An 18,799-nucleotide genomic window follows, 5' to 3' on the forward strand; every position below is an offset into this window, starting at 1 on the left:
GCAGGGCTGAGGTAGGGGCTTGTGGGTCAGGCCAGGCTGGCTGGGCCCAGGGGGATCTGGGGCAGGCCGGTCTGGCTAGGCCCACGGGGATCAGGGACAGGTCAGGATGCCTGGATACTCTGTCTAGTCTGACGCTGTTTCTTCTCTGTCTTTTCCCCCGACCAGCCCAGACCTCACAGATAATGACTGGAGAGGGTCTGGCTCCAGGGCCAGTTCCCAGCCGCCCCTCTCCACTGGCACCCACTATAGGGGCCCTGTCAGGACCCTTCTGCCCTGGCTCCTGCCCCATTCCGCCTGCAGTGTTCCCTGGTGCTCAGAGGCTCCGGGCTTTGATAGCCCCATGGGCCTGGGGCAGGCCCAGATATGGCCCTGGTGGGGCTGCCCATGACCCCGTCAGCCTAGACCAGCCCTATCCTGGGCAGGGAGTGAGGCACGAGGGCCCATTCCACGCTGGCTCGCTGGGTGTCGGTTGGTGATTGAGATCCCTCCCTGTGATCTGAGGCAGGCTGCTCTTCCCAGGACTGGCGGGGGGTGGGGGTGGGGGAGAACCTGTACACACAGGAGAAGCTTTCACAACCCTGGTTCCTGTGGGCTGAGGCTGGGGAAGTAGATGAAGGGAGGAGGATGGGGCTGTCTGACTGTAGGCAGGAAAATTTTATACCCAAGGCATTTATGAGCTGGGGGATGCAATGGGAAATATTCCGATGGAAAGGGCCCAGGTGCAGAGCTATGTGTCCTCGCATCTCACCACCCCTGCTCCAAGCTCTGTGGGTGCTCCCTGCCGCCCTCTACTTCAGGATCCCCTGCAACTCCCGACTGTTCGTTACCCTTGAACTATCTGGTACTGACCGCTGTCAGAGATCTGTGCTGTTGGGCTGACCTGGGATGACTGTTTTTCTGCAGCACCAGGCATACGTCAACCCCCAAGAGTCCCCCTGCATTGCCCAACCCCGGCTCCATGGCACACATGGCATTCACAGACCCACTGCTGGCAAAGGGACAGGGCCCCAGCTCCCCAGGTCTCTCTTCGGTCACCCCCACCCCCACCCCCGATGCACAGCACTGGCGTGGGCTAAACTGAAATCCAGGGGAAGATTATTTATCAGCGCTTGGAGAAGTCGCAAGGAAAAGTACTGGAAGCAAATGGCTCCATGAGAACTAAGCCCACCGCCCACTTGGGAGAGCCCCGAGACACGTTCCTGGCTAGAGAAGTTTCCCACCTGCAGCCTTTGCAGCGTTGTCCAGTCAGGCTGGCAGGGAGCCTCCTTCCCAAGACAGACCAAGCTGAGCTTTGTCTCCTCGGGGAAGGATCAGGGTGTTTCTCAATACCCCCTTTACACCCCTACCCCATTGTCCGTTCCCTACACACGACACCCCTCCCTCTGTGGGTTTTGTTTCTTCCTGGAGCTTTTGCTTGTAATTTCACACCCCACAGCTCAGTGTCAGCCTCAGCAGGGCTAATAGGCCCCACTGAGAACTGTAAAGCACCCTCAGCCCCCCAATCACACCAACTGGTTCTGCATTGGCAGGAAAGCGTTTTATTACAAGCAGTAGCAAGGAAACAAAACTCAGTGACAGCTTTCAGGGCCCCGCCTGAGACAATCTTCCCCCCACTACCTGCCCCGAATACACAATGGGTGAGGGGTGGGAGGAGGCGGCTGTACAGTGTTATGGACACAGAACTCAGGCCCTCCCACTCCACTGCGTCCCAGGCGGGGGCCCTAACAGTGGCAGGCATTCTGCTGCTGTGTCAGTGGGGATCCTGGCTGCAACACACTGACATTGGTTCGGGGTCTCCTGGAGCCAGACTAGGATCGGCTGCCCCTGGCCACTTCCAATCTTCCCCCGTGTTGGGACCTGTGGATCACATGAGTCTTCCGCAATGTCCCAAACCATGGGCTCCTCAGGATACTGAGTGTTGGGTAAACGGGGCTGGTCCTCGGGATACTGGATGCGGGGTGGTTCAGGCGGCTCCTCCAGGTACCGGGCGAGAGGAAGGCCCAGCCAGTCCTCCTCAGGGTAGCGAGCACGGGGCAAGCTCGGCTCAGCGGGAGCTAGGGCACCAGCATCTGTCCTCTCCGGCCAGTTCTTCTCCAGGTGGGGTCTGTTTGAGTTGTTCCTCCGTCAGTGTCTCCCCAAGCTGGGGTCCCCCAGGGTCCTCGGTAGGGTTTATCTGGGGTCCGAGCTTGGGTTCCGGTGGGTAGGGGTTGATCAAAAGCCCCTCTCGTTCCCGCTAGGGTTTGAGAAGGTTGACGTGGTACCGCTGTACCTTCTTTCGCCGGTCAGGCTGATTGATCTCATATGTAACAGGGCCGACCTTTCGAACCACCTCATAAGGCCCTTGCCACCGAGCCAGGATTTTAGATTTGCTGGAGGCAAGGAGGAGTAAGACCCGATCTCCGAGTTGAAAGTCGCGAGTCTGTGCGTTTCAGTTGTAGGTCTGGGCCTGTGTTTCTTGGGCGGCTCTCAAGTTCTCTCGCGCCAGGGCCCCAGCCTGTTTAAGACGCTCCTGGAGCTGGAGCACATATTTTAAGAGGCCCTGGGCGGGTGATGGGGTTTGCTTGAAGGCTTCCCTCATCAGGTCCAATAGGCCCCGGGGCTGGCGGCCATACAGCAGTTCAAACAGCGAGAACTTGGTTGACGACTGAGGGACTTCCCGTACCGCCAGGAGCAAGGGTGGAAGTAGTTGGTCCCAGTGGCGGAGGTCTTCCTGGGGGAACCTCCGCAGCATGTCTTTCAGGGTCTGGTTGAACCTTTCGACAAACCCATCGGTCTGGGGATGATAGACTGAAGTCCGCAGTTGCTTGATCCCCAGGAGTTCACACACCTGCTGTGGTAGCCACGAGGTAAAGTTGGTCCCCTGGTCCATGGGGATCTGCCGGGGCAGGCCAATGCGGGCAAAAACTTTCACCAGCTCACCTGCGATGGTGTGGGCTGTGATGTTCCGGACAGGGATTGCCTCGGGGGAACCGGGTAGCATAATCCAGCGTAACTAGGATGTACTGAAACTCCGCAGTGCTTTTGGGAAAGGGCCCCACCAGATCCATAGCCACGCGCTCGAAGGGGGTCTCGATTAGTAGCATGGGGATTAGGGGCTCCTTGGGAGTTTGTGCCAGGGCGGCCAACTGGCAGGCAGGGCAGGAGTTGCAGTAGTTCTTTACCTCCTGGTGTATCCCCAGCCAGAAGAAGCGGCTCAGTATCTGGGATAGAGTCTTCTCATGACCTAGGTGTCCGGCTGCCAAGACATTATGGGCCAGCTTCATAACCACCTGCCAATGACACCAGGGCATGAGGAGTTGGGCCTGGGACTCCCCCATGTGGGGGTCCATCTCAACTCGATACAAGTGCTCCTGCCGCAGCTCAAAGCCACTGTGCCGCTCGACGTGGATTGAGAACGGTCCCATCAACAGCGGCCAGCTGTTCGTAAGCCCGCTTGAGTGTGGGGTCATCCCTTTGATCCTGGCAAAAGTCCAGGGGGGTTGACGAACCCCCCAACGTCCCCGGGAAAGTGCCCCCGGGTCTCCCATCAGGTTGGTAGGGTCGGGGGCTTCCTCCTCATCTTCCTCGGGTTCGGGGGCTTCCTCTTCGCCTTCCTCAGTCTCGGGGGCTTCCCCCTCGTCTTCCTCGGGTTTGGGGGCTTCCCCTTCCAAGGCTGGCATGACCCGAGGGCTGCCCTCGGTGTGGTGGCATAAGACAGAGGGAAACTCGGGCCAATCCCTCCCCAGGATCACTGGGTATGCCAGTCACGGAGCGAGTCTCACTACCATCGGTTGGGTGACCCCATCAACCGTCAGTTGGGCCTGGGTATTGATGTAGGGTCGTATGTCCCCGTGGATGCACTGCAGCCGGATTTTCCCCAGGCGGGCGTCAGCCTGGGGATCTAAGCGTTGGCGGACCAGTGTCTGCCAGCAGCCCGAATCGAGAAGGGCCACCTTCGGGTACCCCTCAATAACCATGGGCACGGTGATTTTGGCAGCTTGTGAATGACAGGCACGGGCTTCTCCCGAGCAGATCTAGCCGAAGGTGCACTCCAGTCTCGGGCAGTCCCGCTGCAGATGGCCATACTCCTCGTAGGAGAGACAGGGCCCAAGGTCTGCCCATCTCATTGGTGGCTGGGTCCCGGGGGTGTCCCCAGGAGGGCTCAGGTGGCCCCCATGAGCCACTGGAGCTGGGCTTGAGCGGGCCGCCCGGGTGCCGTCGTGGTCTGGGTCTGGGTCTGGGCCTCCGTCCCCCAGGAGGAAACTCGCAAGTCAGTCCGGGCGGGCACCCCTTCCTTTCAGGGTTAGGGCGCTCCGCCCCCGGTGGGGCCGCTCGACCAGCCGGGCCCACTGGCGCTTCGGCTGCGAGGAAGTCCTCCATCAATGTGACAGTGGTGGCCAGTGTTGCGGGCCTATGGCGGAGGACCCAAGCCCTTCCTCACGGCGGAAGGACATAGGTGAACTATTCCAGTACCACCGGCTCCATTAGCTCCTCCGACGTTCGGCATTCGGGCTGCAACCACCGCTTGCAGGTTTCTCGGAACTCCTGGGCCACCATCCGAGGTCGGGCCCCGGCGGGGTAGGTCAGGCTTCTAAACTGCTGTCGGAAAGTCTCTGGACTCACCTTCAGGGTGTCCAGAATTGCAGCCTTTACCTGGCTGTAGTCCTGGGCTGCATCCGCAGACAGGCCTTGATAGACTGTTTGAGCAGTCCCTGTCAAATACGGGTTTAGGATGGAAGCCCATTGGTCTGGGGCCCACCCCGCGACGACGGCCACCCACTTGAATGTGACGAGAAAGGCTTCAGGGTCATCGCCGGGGCCCATCTTCATCAGCTGGATTGGGGGGGGTGGGCTGTGGGGCCCCAGCTGTGCCTCACGGCTGGGGTTCCCCAGGTCATGCCAGCGCCGCTGCAAGCTGCTGGAAACATTGCCGCTGGAAATCCTGGTGCTGGGTGACCAGGTCCTGAACCAGTTGGTGCTGTTGGGTTCCCAGGTGCTCAACGAGCTGCTGTTGTTGTTGGAGCTGGGTGGCTTGCTGCTACTGTTGCTGCTGCGACAGGGCCGCCTGCTGTTGCTCCCGTTCTCCGTCCCAAGAGCGAAGAGTTGTGACAGATCCCTCTCGGGAGGGAGGTCTCTCTCCCCCATCCCTCTTTTCACCGGCGTCGAGAGCCCGCGCCCACATCCTGGGCGGAACTCCTCAGAGAAGGCACCATGTGTAACGGTCCAGTGTGGGGGCTCGGCCCTCTCAGGCGTGACTGGGAGCCAGTCCGCCTCACTCCACGAGTTGGGTGAGCTGTCGCCTTAGCCTGGTGAAGCAGGAAACAGTCAGGAGCTCAGGCCCTCAGGCCGGGGCTGAGCAAACAAACAGGATATAAACCCAGGCCCTTGGGCAGGGCGGGGCAGCAAGCAGTTCAAAGTCTAGAAGAAAGGCCTCCTCAGGCCAGCGAGATGGGGAGTCTGCCACCCCTGGAAGGGTGGCAGGGGGGACGCAGGCCCTCCCACTCCACTGCGTCCCAGCCGGGGGCCCTAACAGTGGCAGGCAGTCTGCTGCTGTGTCAGTGAGGATCCTGGCCGCAACACACTGACATTGGTTCGGGGTCTCCTGGAGCCACACTAGGGTCGGCTGCCCCCGGGCCACTTCCAATCTCCCCCCGTGTTGGGACCTGTGGATCACCCACGTCTTCCGCAATGTCCCAAACCATGGGCTCCTCAGGATACTGGGTGTTGGGTAAACGGGGCTGGTCCTCGGGATACTGGATGCGGGGTGGTTCAGGCGGCTCCTCCAGGTACCAGGCGAGAGGAAGGCCTGACTGGACCTCCTCTGGGTAGTGAGCACAGGGCAGGCTCAGCCAGTGCTCCTCAGGATAGTGAGCATGGGGCAGGCTCGACTCAGCAGGAGCTAGGGCACCAGCATCTGTCCTCTCCGGCAGCCAGCAGCCAACTGAGCACTGGGGCCAGGCCTTTATACTTCCTGTCCCACCTCTTGATTTCTGGGGGGCGGGAACAGGCAGCGGTGGCTCCGCCCACTTCGGCGTCTGTTCTGGCTTGGCCCTCTTAGGCACGGCTGGGAGCCAGTCCGCCCCACTACAGACACCCAGCCAGGTGGGCACTGGGCTCAGGCTGAGGGTCTATGTGCCAGCCAGGGGACTGGGCACCCAGATTTTCACTCCTGTGGATGGGAACTGGGCACCCAGCATGGAAAATTGCCCCACAGGTCCAAAGCCGCCAGCCTTTGGGATAAGGGGAGTCGCTGAATGTCCCTGTGGAGACTCATGGCAGGGGCTGCCCGGGAGGGGCAGGGACACGGCAGGACAGGAGAACCCCAACAACAGAGGGCTGCCCAGGAGCGAAAGGGTGGAGCAAGGGCCCCGCTGCTCCCAGCCCATGGCCAGCACCTGGGCTCTATAGGACTCTGATGAAGCGAACAGGCCGACCTGGTTACAGGCCACGCGGATCCTGCGGGACTGGGGTATTCCCCTGCAGACACAGCTCGGTGGGTGGGGGGCTGTGCACCCGGCAGGTGATGAGGGGGTAGGCTGCGAAACTGTCGCATTCGTTATATTGGTCGTATCTCCCTCCTCCGCTGGTGCAGATGGCCCAGAGCCGGCTGGTGGGGGCGTGGATGAAGGTGTGGGTGAGTTTGCACATATGGATCTTCTGGCTCAGGCACCACATCATGTAGTTGCAGTAGGACTGGCCACTGTGGGTCTGGTCTTGGGGAAATCAACATGTTCGCTCACAAAGTTTTGGGAGCTGTTGTGTGGTCTGATGATCTGGGCCAGGCCGGCAGCCAGCGGGATGAGGGTCAGGAAGAGCAAAGGGCAGGGTCCCTCAGAGCCATGGCCATGTCTGTTTCTGGGTCGACCTGGAGTGGGGAGTCGGGGGAGACAGCATGGTCCGGGGATCTTCCTCCTCCTGGGACCAAACCCCTCCCACTGCCAGCCCATTCTACCAATAACACCTTATTACCCTGATCAAGATCAGGGCTTCTTTGTGCCAGGTGCTGCACAGACCCCACCAAGATCAGGGCCCCATTGTGCTGGGCATTACCCAGACCCTGACCGAGATCAGGGCCCCCTTCTGCTTGGAGTGTCCCAGACACAGAGTGAAATGCAGGCAGAGCTCACGCTGTGAAGGAAGCAGGGAAGGAAAGGGTTCTTCTCCCCTCCCATTACAGGTGGGGAAACTGAGCAGGGAGAAGTTCCAGTTGGGGTTTCCAGCTCCCTCGGGAGTGCCCAACTCCCACTGACACACCCCAGGGTTTGACCTGCAGACTCTGGGAGGGAGGCGGGGAGGCTTTGATTTCTGCATGCTAAAAGACAGGGAATGAAACCCAGGGCTCAAAGGCCCCATGGAGAACTACGATGAGCAAAGCAGCCGGCCAGGAACTGGACTGTCAGTGTTACTGCTTTGTCTGTAATGTGTCCATTGCTCTAACTCCCAGCACTCCACCCTCGTCCTGACTCCAGATGTCCCTCCATGTTTCATTCACTCTCTTGCCAAGATTCTGATCTCAGTCCCCAGGGTCAATCCAGAGTCACCCTCTGAGTGCAATGGGGTCATGGCCGGATTCTGCTCCCAGCCCTCCTGGGGTCAATCCGCAGTCACGCTCCCTGTGCACTTCCCCCCTGGCTGTGTCTGTTCTCAGCTCATCCGAGCCCTTGGGCTCCCATCAGAGATGTATCCAGCTGGTGGCTGAGCTGGGCGTCCCTGAATCTCCTTCCCCTTCAGATGTCCTTATATAGAGCCCTACCAGGCAGCTAGGGTTGGGGTGGGGCAGCTCCTCCCACTGAGGGCCCCAGAGTAGGTGGGTGGGGCAGGGAGTTAGGGGGGAAGTGGGCACAGGGCAGGGTCCTGAGACACTAAGAACCCCACAGCCCCAGTGCCTGGTGTACTTGCCCCTGTGATCCTCAGAATGGAAATGGAACCCAGGAGTCCTGGCTCCCAGCCCCCCTGCTCTCACCCCTCCCCTCCAAGAGCCAGGGATAGAACGCATGGGTCTTGACTCCCAGACCCTCTAACTGCAGGGCCCTGGTGCCCCAGTGAATCTACCTCTTTACTGGTGCCCTGGATACCCCATAATCCCCTGCCTCAGTCAGTCCCTCCCCTTGGGGTCCCTAGGAACCATCTCTGTGTGTAGCTCTTCATGTCATTCTGGTATTTATAGATGGGGGAGGGTCGGGTGTTTGTGCATATCTGGGCAGTTTCTGACCAATGGGTATGGGCGGGGGCGTGTGAGCAGTGTGTACAGGTGTGCATGACTTTTTGTGTCTGTGCAGTGTGCCTGTGTGTGTGATCGATGTGTAGGAGATTGTCTCTGGGCATGTAACACTACCCCTGTAGAGACTGTAGTGCCAGGGGAGTGTTACGGAGCTGAACGCACACAGCCCTGAGCACGGTGTGTAGTTGTATCCTGGACAGCCCCTGGCTGCCTGCAACGTCTCTCCTCCAGGCCAGTGTATCCACTACCCAACTGCCAAGCCTACGCAGTGTCACTGAACTGAAATAAATTGTGTGTCTGTGTCCATGTGTGTTTGTGAGTTGTCAGTGTGTATATGTCACTCTGTGCCTGGGGTCCATTTGTTCCTGTGTTTGGCTGATCTGAGACTTTGTCACTAGCTGACCGTGTCACCATCTGATTCCCTAATATGTCCTGTTGGAATAGGGGAGGCCAGGCTGGCTGGGCCCAGGGGTGAACCTGGGCAGGCTGGGTTGGCTGGACCCAGGGGGATCTGGGGCAGACCGGGCTTGCTGGGCCCAGCCAGCCTGGTCTGTCCTGGATCCCCCTGGGCCCAGCCACCCCAGCCTGCCCCGGATCCCCCTGGCCCAGCCACCTTGGCCTCCCCTGGATCCCCCTTGGAACCAGCCAGCCTGGCCTCTGGATTCCCCTGGCCCAGCCAGCCCGGCCTCCCCTACTTCAACAGGATATATCAGAGGATCAGATAGAGACAAAGTCGGCTGGTGAGAAAGCCTCAGATCAGCCAGACACAGGGACAAATGCGACCTGGGCCCAGAGTGACACAAACACACTGACAACACAACCACACACATACACACTTTGAACAGACACACAATGTATTTCAGTTCAATGACCCTGCACAGACCTGGCAGGTTGGGCAGAGGATACCCCAGCCTGGAGGAGAGCCAGTCCCGGGTGGGGTGTTAGTGTCAGCCAGTGGCCGTCCAGGACAGGGCTACAGACTGTGCTGGGGGGTTGTGTGTGTTCAGCTGTGTAACACTCCCCTGGCACCATAAACTCTCCAGGGCATGTGTTACACATCCAGAGACACACACACATACTGCACAGACACAAACGCTCAGATAAACATGCACACCCGTATTCACTTCTCACACACGTACACACTCACACCCCCATTCATAGCCGTTGGTTAGACACCACCCTCATACACTCGTAGACACACACTCCTGCACACTGCTCACATGCACACTCACCTGCGCTGTTCAGATACACACACACCCACTTGCGCACGGCTCAGACACAAACACTCTTGGACACTGCTCTCTCACACACACACACACTGCAGGGGGAAGGCGGCAGCCCCAGGAAAGATGACGCCAAGCCCCAGCCAGTCCCTCCGCGCCCCCATGTCCCACCCAGCCCTCGCCCTTCCCCCTGACCCTGAGGCTCAGGTGCAATCGGGAGGAGGGGCAGGACTGTGATCCAAGAATCTGCTGGGCACAGGCCAGGCCTGCCCCTCCCCTGCAGGACCGGTGCTAGGGGTTTGAGCACCCCTAGGTGGATGGCAATTTCGCAGCCCCGTGCGCTGGTCCCGCGGCTCTGCTGGAGCTGCCGCAGTGGTGCCTGCAGACGGTCCGGTGGTCCGCGGCTCCGCTGGAGCTCCCACAGTCGTGCCTGCGGGAGGTCACCGGAGCCATGCGAGCAGCCGACTGTCCAAAGGCACGACTGCGGCAGCTCCAGCAAAGCCGTGGACCACCGGATCGTCCACAGGCACCACTGCGGCAGCTCCACCGGAACCGCCTGCTGCCCCCTCTGGCAAAACGGCGCACACCATTTATTCTGACGCCCTAGGCGCTTGCCTAGGCTGCCTAAATGGTAGCGCCAGCCCTGCTCCCCTGGATGGGTCACTGCCCCTCTTGATGCCCAGGATCTGATCAGGGTCTAGTTTGGGGTTGTGGTTATGGGGTATCCAGGGCACCCAGGTTAAATCTGTAATAGGGTGGCTTCACTGGGGCACCTGGATTTGAACCTGGCTCTGGGAGGTGAGTGGGATCTCATGGATTAGAGCTCAGGGAGGCTGAAAGTCAGGACTCCTGGGTTCCATTTCCATTCTTGGGGAAACACTGGGTTGAGGATCACAGAGGCAGGTGCACCAAACACTGGGGCTGCGAGGTTCACATTGTCTCAGGACCCTGCCCTGTGCCCGCTTCCCCCCCAAAATCACTGTCTCATTCTGCATCTCTGGTCCCCGCAGTGGGAGGGGCTGCTGCACCCCAACTGCCTGATCAGGCTCTATATAATGACACCCAAAGGGGAAGGAGACAGAGATACTCAGCTCTGTTGGCAGCTGGATCCATCTCTGATGGGAGCCACAGGACTCTGGTAAGCAGAGAACAGACCCAGCTGGGGGGAAAAGCAGAGGGAGGGGCATAGTGGATTGACTCTGGGGGACTGGGAGCAGAATCCGGCCCTGACCACATTGCACTTAGGCAGTGACTCCACATTGGCCCTGGGGAATGAGATCAGAAACTTGGCAAGAGAGTGGGAGGAACACGGGGGGACATGTGGAGTCAGGACTCCTGGGTTCTCACCCCGGCTCTGGAAGGAGAGTGGCATCTAGTGGTCACACGAAAGGTGGCTGGGACTGGGAGTCAGGACACTGGGCGCATTGCAGACAAAACAGTAAAGCGGACAGTTCAGTTCCTGGCCGGCTGCTCTGCTCGTCCTGAGTCTCCACTGGGTCAAGGAGCCTAGGGTTCATTCCCTGTTTCTTAGGATGTGGATTTCCAAGGCCCCCCAGAGTCTCCAGGCCAAACCCTGGGGTGTGTCCATGGGACTTGGGCTCCCCAGAGGGAGCTGAAGACCTGAACTGGAACTTCTCCCTGCTCAGTTTCCTACCTGTAACAGGGGGGAGAAGAGCCTTTTCCTTCCCTGCTCTCTACGCAGCGTGAGCTCTGCCTGCATTTCACTCTGTGTCTGGGACTCTCTGAGCAGAAAGGGGCCCTGATCTTTGTCTTGGTCAGCAGCACCGGCACAACGGGGCCCTGATCTTGGTTGAGGTAGGTGCAGCGCCCAGCGCAATGGGGTCCTCATCTCGATCGGGTTATTCAGGCTTTAGAAAGAGAATCTGTTGGCAGGGGAGGGTTTGGGATTCCATGGAGAAGGCAAATCCCCACTCCATTCTGTCTCCATCTATTTCCTCCCCACACTCCACAGGCCGATCCAGTGACAGACACAGCCATGGCCCCAAGGGGATCCTGCCCCTTGCTCTTCCTGACCCTCGTCCTGCTGGCCATCTGTCTAGCCCAGAACATTGTACTACCCAACAGCTATGAGCGGTTTGTGAGCGAACACGTTGATTTCCCCAAGACCAGACCCCCCAAGGGCAGAGCTACTGCAACGTCATGATGCGTTGCCTCTGCCTGACCCACCCTGGCTGCAGACCCAGCAACACCTTCATCCATGCCCGCACCAGACAGGTCAGAGCCATTTGCAGCCGCCCACGGATATGCGTCTACCCCAGCCTCAACCAGTGCGACAGCCTCACAGCCTTCTGCCTCACCATGTGCCAGCTGGTGTTCAACCCCCGCCGTTCACCACGCTATATCTACAGGGAAATACCCCAGACCCGCAGGATCCGCGTGGCCTGTAACCAGCAGCAGCGGCCCGTGCACTTCCTCAGAATCCTGTAGATCTCAGACGCCAGCAATGGGCTGGGAGCAGGGGGTTCCCTACTTCCTCTTTCACTTCTGGGTAGCCCCATCACTGAGAGCTGTCCTGTCCCATCCCTGCCCCTGCTGCACAACACCCGCCATAAGTCTCCACAGGGACATTCAGTGTCTCCCCCTTATCCTGCAGGCTGGCAGCTTTGGGACTGTGGGAGGATTTACCACACTGGGCGTCCGGTTACCATCCACATGAGTGAAAATCTGGGTACCCAGCCCCGTACGTCCCCCCCGAAGCTGGCACTGAGACCCCCAGCCTGAGCCCAGCACCCCCTTTGCTGGGTGCCCATCATTCACTACAGCCAGACCCCCTTCCCCCATTGGATATCAGGGGCAGGTTGTGGGGAGAAGATTGTCCCAGGCGGGGCCCTGGAATCTGTCACTGAGTTTTCTTTCCTTGCTGCTTCTTGCAATAAAACGCTTTCCTGTCAGTGCAGAACCAGTCGGTGTGTTTGGGGGGATGGGGACATTTTAGGGCTCTCATTGGGGCCTGTTTGCCCTGCTGAGCCTGACGCTGAGTTGTGAGGTGTGAAATGAAGGAAAAGCTCCAGGAAGAAATGAAACCTGCAGGGGGAGGGGTGTCCTGTTCTGAGTATGGACAAAGGGGCCAGGGGGTGACACGGAGGGACTGAGACGCACCCTGATCCTTCCCCGAGGAGACTCATAGTCTCGTAGACTCATAGACTTTAAGGTCAGAAACTCAACTTGGTCTGTCTCTGGAAGGAGGGTTCCAGCCAGCCTGGCTGGACATCATTGTGTAAGCAGAGTCAGGATAAGCTCTACACTGACATCTGGTGGAAAGAAGTTCAGAGAGTGTATTTGCATAGGTACGCCCACCCTATCCCAGACTCCCAAGCTGTGGGATTGCTTGGTGACAAATTGCTCACCCTCAGTTTGGTGATACTGGCTAGACATGGGACATGGGTTCCAAAACCCAGAGAATTGAGAGAGATTGGGAACAGGTATTTGTGCCTGGTGGTGGAGTCTCCTTGTGGAGCTAGAAGCACCAGTTGCACCCCCTCCTCTCTCCACTGTGGAATGTCAGAGTTGGTTTTTTATTCTGTCAAGAATCTAAATACAGGTTACTGAGCTGAACGCCCTTTAGGCTAATGGTGCACTAGCACTGGAGCAGCTGGTGGAGTGGAGCAGTTGCGGGGATGGCTGGTGGCAGCAGAGCGGAGTAGCTGTGGGATGGGTGGCGTGGCCCACAGAGTGAGCAGAGCCGAGCAGTTTTGCAGAGCAGCTCATGGAGCGGAGCAGTTCCTGAGGATGGCTGGAGGAGCAGAGTGGAGCAGCTGGTAAAGCGGAGCAGTTCGTGGAGAAGGCGGAAGCAGAACCCACGGAGAGGCAGGGCAGTTGGCCCTGGACCACGTAAGGTGCCCCTTTCTACCCAGGCTGGTGGGGGGGACCTCTACAGATAGACTCTCGAACTCTGGGGTGGCATTGACCAGAGACTTTTGGGTTGTTGGACTTTGGGGTGATTGGACTTAAAACCCTAAGCGGAAAAAGGACAGTGGCAAATGTACTTGGAGGTGGGTTTTTGTTTATGGTTTGTGTTATAACCCTGTTTGTGGTGTTTCTCCAATGGGATGCCACATTGATTCCTTCCTTTATTAAAAAGATTTTGCTACACTCAGACTCCGTGCTTGCGAGAGGGGAAGTATTGCCTCCTAGAGGCGCCCAGGATGGTGTGTTATGTGAGTGTCCCAGGTCACTGGGTGGGGGCTCGAGCCGGTTATGCATTGTGTTACTGAAACGGAACCCCTGGATACTGAACCTGGCCCTTGTTGCTGCCAACTAGAGGGGCAGAAGGGTTACAATTGCAAAGGCTGTGGGTGGGAAACTTCCTTAGCCAGGAACATGTCCTCTTTACTCACTCTCAGCTCTACCAGGTGGGCTCTGCGCCAGTGGGCATCCTGCCATGACATTTCCCATTGCCTCCCCCAGCTCTTACTGCCTAAATTCCACACCCCCCAGCCTCACCGACTTCCCCAGCCTCAGCCCACGGGCCTCCGGGTTGTGAAACTTCGCCTGCGTGTGCAGCGTTTCCCCTCCCTCCTTCCCAGGGAGAGCAATCTGCCCCAGACCACAGGGAGGGATCCAGCAATGGCCCAACAACCAACTGACGCCCAGGGAGCTAGTGGGGTTGGGCAGCGCGGGACGGGCCTTCGGGCCCCGTTCCCTTCCCAGGATGTGCTGGGGCCAGTCCAGGCTGACGGGGACATGGGCACCCTCAGTAGGACCAGCTCTGGGCCTCCCCGGGACTGTGGGGGTGTCAAAGCCCCAAGTTCATGAGCACAGAGGACACTGCAGGGGAATGGGACAGGAGCCGGTGCAGAGAGGATCTGGCAGGGTTCCAAAGTCGGGGCCAGTGGAGAGGGGTGGCTGGGAACTAGCCCCTGGAGCCAGGCCCTCCTCGGTCGTTATCTGTGGTGTTCGAGCAGGTCAGGAGGCAAAGACAGAGAAGAAATCCACAATCAGACTGGACAGTGTATCCAGCCACCCCAGTCTGCCCTGGATCTTCCTGGGCCAAGCCAGCCTGGCCTGCTCCGTATCCCCTTGGCCCAGCCAGCCCAGCCTGCCCTACATCCCCCTCGGCCCAGCCAGCCCGGCCTACCCCGGATCACCCTGCGCCCAGCCTGGCCTCCTCCACTATAACAGGGGATCGGATGGCGACAAGATCGCTGGTGAGAAAGCCCGAGATCAGCCAGACACAGGCACAAATGCACCCCAGGTACAGAGTGACATAAACACACTGACAAAACAGCCATACACACACATGCACTTTGCACACACACAAACACACAATTTATTTCAGTTCAGTGACACTGCACAGGGTTGGCAGGTTGGGCAGAGGATACCCCGGGCTGGAGAAGAGCCAGCGTCGCAGGCAACCAGAGGCCATCCAGGATGAGATTACACAATGTGCTGGGGTGTTGTGTCCGGGCAGCTCCGTTACACTCCCCTGGGATTGTGTTACACACCCAGAGACACTCTCCTGCACATCTCTCACAGACACAGACACAGACACACACACAGCTCTTATCTCTAATGGAGACAGCCACGGCCATATTTTATACCATCGCAAAGCCTGCTAAACGGAGGGCAGGGGTCTTTCTAAAACCTCTGTGAAGGGGAATAAAGGATGCCATTGAAATGAAAGCCGTGTTACATGCTTTGACTGTTTGTCCTTCTTTTCCTGAGCCTTAACAGCATGTTACACAATATCCAGAGCGGTGGGTTTGCCATGAGATGGAGCAGGCTGAGATCTCTGGATACCAAACCCTAAACCTTCATTAATACTATTGACTGTTGGACTCTTTCAGGGTCATATTAACACCCTTGGCTCCTTGGATCCATGCATTGCAGTGCTGCGCCCCTATTTCTCACCCGAAGGATTGCATTCGCCCTTCTAGCTGCAGCAATCCATGGACACAGAGGTCTGAGCTCGCATCTGGCTGCCTGCAATGGGGCTAGGGCCGGTTCAGGCTTCCAGGGTCACGGGCAGCCCCCGTCAGGGCCAGATGGGGGTGTCAAAGCCCCGAGGCCGTGAGCACCAGGAGGTCACTGCAGGGTGAATGGGACAGGCACCGGCGCAGAGGGGCCTGACTGCCGCACACTCTTACATGAAGTGGTTTCCATTATACACAGGGCTTATAGTTTGGGTCAATAGTTCTCAGCACCCCACTGGACCCATCTATCCCAGCCCCCATGTTTCTACAGGACATATCAGGGGATCAGATGGTGACAAGGTCAACTGGTGAGAAGCCCCAGATCAATCAGACATAGGGACAAATGCACCTCCAGGCCCAGCATGACACAAACACACTGAGAGAGAACACACACACACACACGGACACGGACACGGACACGGACAGACATGGTATTTATTTCAGTTCAGTGACACTGCACAGGCCTGGCAGTCGGACAGAGAATACCCTGGCCCAGAGGAGAGCCAGCCCTGGGTGCGGCGTTGCAGGCAGCCAGGGGCCATCCAGTATGCGGCTACTCACTGTGCTGGGGGGAGCTGTGTCCAGTCAGCTCTGTAACACTCCCCTGGCACCACAAACTCTCCAGTGGTTGTGTTACACACCCAGAGACACTCTCAGCACAGACACACACAGCCCCAGCCAGTTCCCATCCCGCCCATGTCCCCTCCAGCCCTCACCCTTCCCTCTGGCCCTGGGGTTCAGGTGCAGCTAGGGTGTGGGGGGAGGACTGTGATCCAAGAATCTGCTGGGCACAGGCCAGGCCTGCCCCTCCCCTGGATAGGTTGCTGCCCCTCTTTTGATGACCTGCTCAGGAAACCTGGGGAAGGTTGGGGTGGAGGTTGTGGTTATGGGGTACCCAGGGTACCCAGGTTATACCTGTTACAGGGTAGGTTCACTGGGGCAGCTGGGTAAGGACACCTGGGTTCCATCCAGGCTCTGGGAGGGGAGTGGGGTCTCGTGGATTAGAGCTCAGGCAGACTGGAAGCCAGAACTCCAGGGTTCCATTTCCAGGAGAAGTGCACCAGATACAGGGGATGTGGGGTTCTCAGTGTCTCAGGACCCTGCCCTGTGCCTGCTTCCCCCCGAACTCCCTGCCACACCCAGCGCTTCTGGGCCCCTCAGTGGGAGGGGCTGCCCCACTCCTCCCCAACTGGTCGGGCTTTATATAAGGGGCCTGGAGGAGGGAAGGAGAATTAGAAACTTTCAGCTCAGCCGGCAACAGGATCCATCTCTGACGGGAGCCCCAGGATTCGGGTGAGCTGAGAACAGACTCCAGCCAGAGCGGAAATGCAGAAGGAGGGCCACTGTGGATTGACACGGGGGCTGGGAGCAGAATCAAGCCCTGACCACATTGCACTCAGCGCGTGACTCTGCATTGACCCTGGGGATTGAGATCAATAATTTGGCAAGAGAGTGAGATGAACACGGGGGGACATGTGGAGTCAGGACTCTTGAGTTCTCACCCTGGCTCTGGAAGGAGAGTGGTGTCTAGTGGTCACAGGAACGGTGGCTGGGACTGGAAGTCAGGGCATTGGACACATTGCAGACAAAGCAGTAACGCTGAGTTCAGTTCCTGGCTGGCTGCTCTGCTCGTCATGTGCCCCTACTGGGTCTAGGAGCCCTGGGGTTCATTCCCTGTTTCTTAGGATGCAGATTTCCCAGGCCCCCCCAGATGCAGGCCAAACCCTGGGATGTGTCCATGGGAGTTGGGAACCCAGAGGGAGCTGAAAACCCCCAGCCTTAACTTATCTCTGCTCAGTTTCCACACCTGTAATTGGGCGAGAAGAACCTTTCTCTTCCCTGCTCCGTGCACAGCGTGAGCTCTGCCTGCATTTCACTCTGTGTCTGGGACACTCCGAGCAGAAAGGGGCCTTGATCTCAGTTGGGGTCTCTGCAGCGCCTTCCAGAATGTGGCCCATTCCCAGCTTCTGGCAAATAGAGGCTAGGGACACCACCCTGCCCATCCTGGCTAATAACTATTCATGGACGTATCCTCCATGAATTTTAGTTGTTTTCCGAACTCTGTTCTAGTCTTGGGCTTCACAACATCATCTGGCAAGGAGTTCCACAGGTTGACTGTGTGGTGTGTGAAGAAATACTTCCTTATGTTTGTTTTAAACCTGCTGCCTATTAATTTCATTTGGTGGCCCCCAGTTCCTATGTTATGAAAATGAGTAAATAACACTTCCCTATTTACTTTCTCCTTACCAGTCATGATTTTCTAGACCTCTGTCATATCCCCCCTTATTCATCTCTTTTCCATGCTAAAAAGTCTCAGTCTTATTAATCAATCCTCATACAGCAGCCATTTCATACCCCTAATCGTTTTTGTTGCCTTTTTCTGAACCTTTTCCAAGTACAATATATCTTTTGTGAGATAGGGTGGCCACATCTGCATGCAGTATTCGAGATGTGGGCATACCTTGGATTTATATAGAGGCAATATGATATGTTCTGTCTTATTATCTATCCCTTTCATAATGGTTCCTAACATTCTATTAGCTTTTTTGACTGCTGCTGCCCATTGAGTGGACATTTGTAGGGAACTATCCACGATGACTCCAAAGTTCTTTCTTGAGTTGTAGGAGCTAATTTAGACGACATCATTGTATATGTATAGTTAGGATATGTTTTCCAATGGCATTACTTTGCATTTATCAACATTGAATTTCATCTACCATTTTCATGCCCAGTCACCCAGTTTTGTGAGATCCATTTGCAATTCTTCACAGTCTGTTTTAGACTTAACTTCCCTTGTAATTTTGTGTCATCTTAACACTTTGCCACCTCAGTTTACCCCCTTTCCCAGATCATGTATGAATATGTTGAATAGAACCGGTCCCAGTACAGACCCCTGTTGGACACCACTATTTACCTCTCTCCATTCTGAGAACTAATAGTTTATTCCTAGCCTTTGTTTCCTATCTTTGAACCAATTACTAATCCATGAGAGGACTTTCCTTCTTATCCTGTGACTGCTTACTTTGCTTAAGAGCCTTTGGTGAGGGACCTTGTCAAAGGTTTTCTGAAAGTCTAAATACACTATAACCACTGGATCCCCGTTGTCCACATGCTTTTTGACCCCCTCAAAGATTTCTAGGAGATTGGTGAGGCATGATTTCCCTTTACAAAAATCATGTTGACTATTCCCCCAAAATTATTTTCATCTAGGTGTCTGACACTTCTGGTCTTTACTATACTTTCAAACAGTTTGCCCAGTACGGAAGTCAGGCTTACCAGCCTGTAATTGTGGGGGTCACCTCTGGAGCCCTTTTTAAAATTGGCATTACATTAGCTATCTTCCAGTCATTTGGTACAGATGCTAATTTAAATGATAGGTTACAGACAACAGTTAGTAGTTCTGCAGTTTCACATTTGAGTTCCTTCAGAACTCTTGGGTGAAT

The 18,799-nt window shown here is 57.1% G+C and overlaps 1 protein-coding gene and 2 pseudogenes across 1 annotated transcript in view; 2 read left to right on the plus strand and 1 right to left on the minus strand.

Annotated features, from left to right (window-relative positions):
* Positions 1–6,381: 6,381 nt before the first annotated feature.
* On the minus strand, positions 6,382–7,542 carry LOC115638063 (annotated as a pseudogene).
* Positions 7,543–9,549: 2,007 nt separating this feature from the next.
* On the plus strand, positions 9,550–11,871 carry LOC115638064 (annotated as a pseudogene).
* Positions 10,533–18,799, plus strand: part of LOC115638305 (ribonuclease-like) — a 59,924-nt gene continuing 51,657 nt past the window's right edge. Inside the window, exon 1 of the mRNA XM_030539900.1 lies at positions 10,533–10,561. The gene's annotated coding sequence lies outside the window, so the exon portion shown is untranslated. The remainder of the gene's footprint in view (positions 10,562–18,799) is intronic.

The sequence above is a fragment of the Gopherus evgoodei genome, chromosome 21, assembly GCF_007399415.2.
Source record: "Gopherus evgoodei ecotype Sinaloan lineage chromosome 21, rGopEvg1_v1.p, whole genome shotgun sequence".
Taxonomy (NCBI): domain Eukaryota; kingdom Metazoa; phylum Chordata; order Testudines; family Testudinidae; genus Gopherus; species Gopherus evgoodei.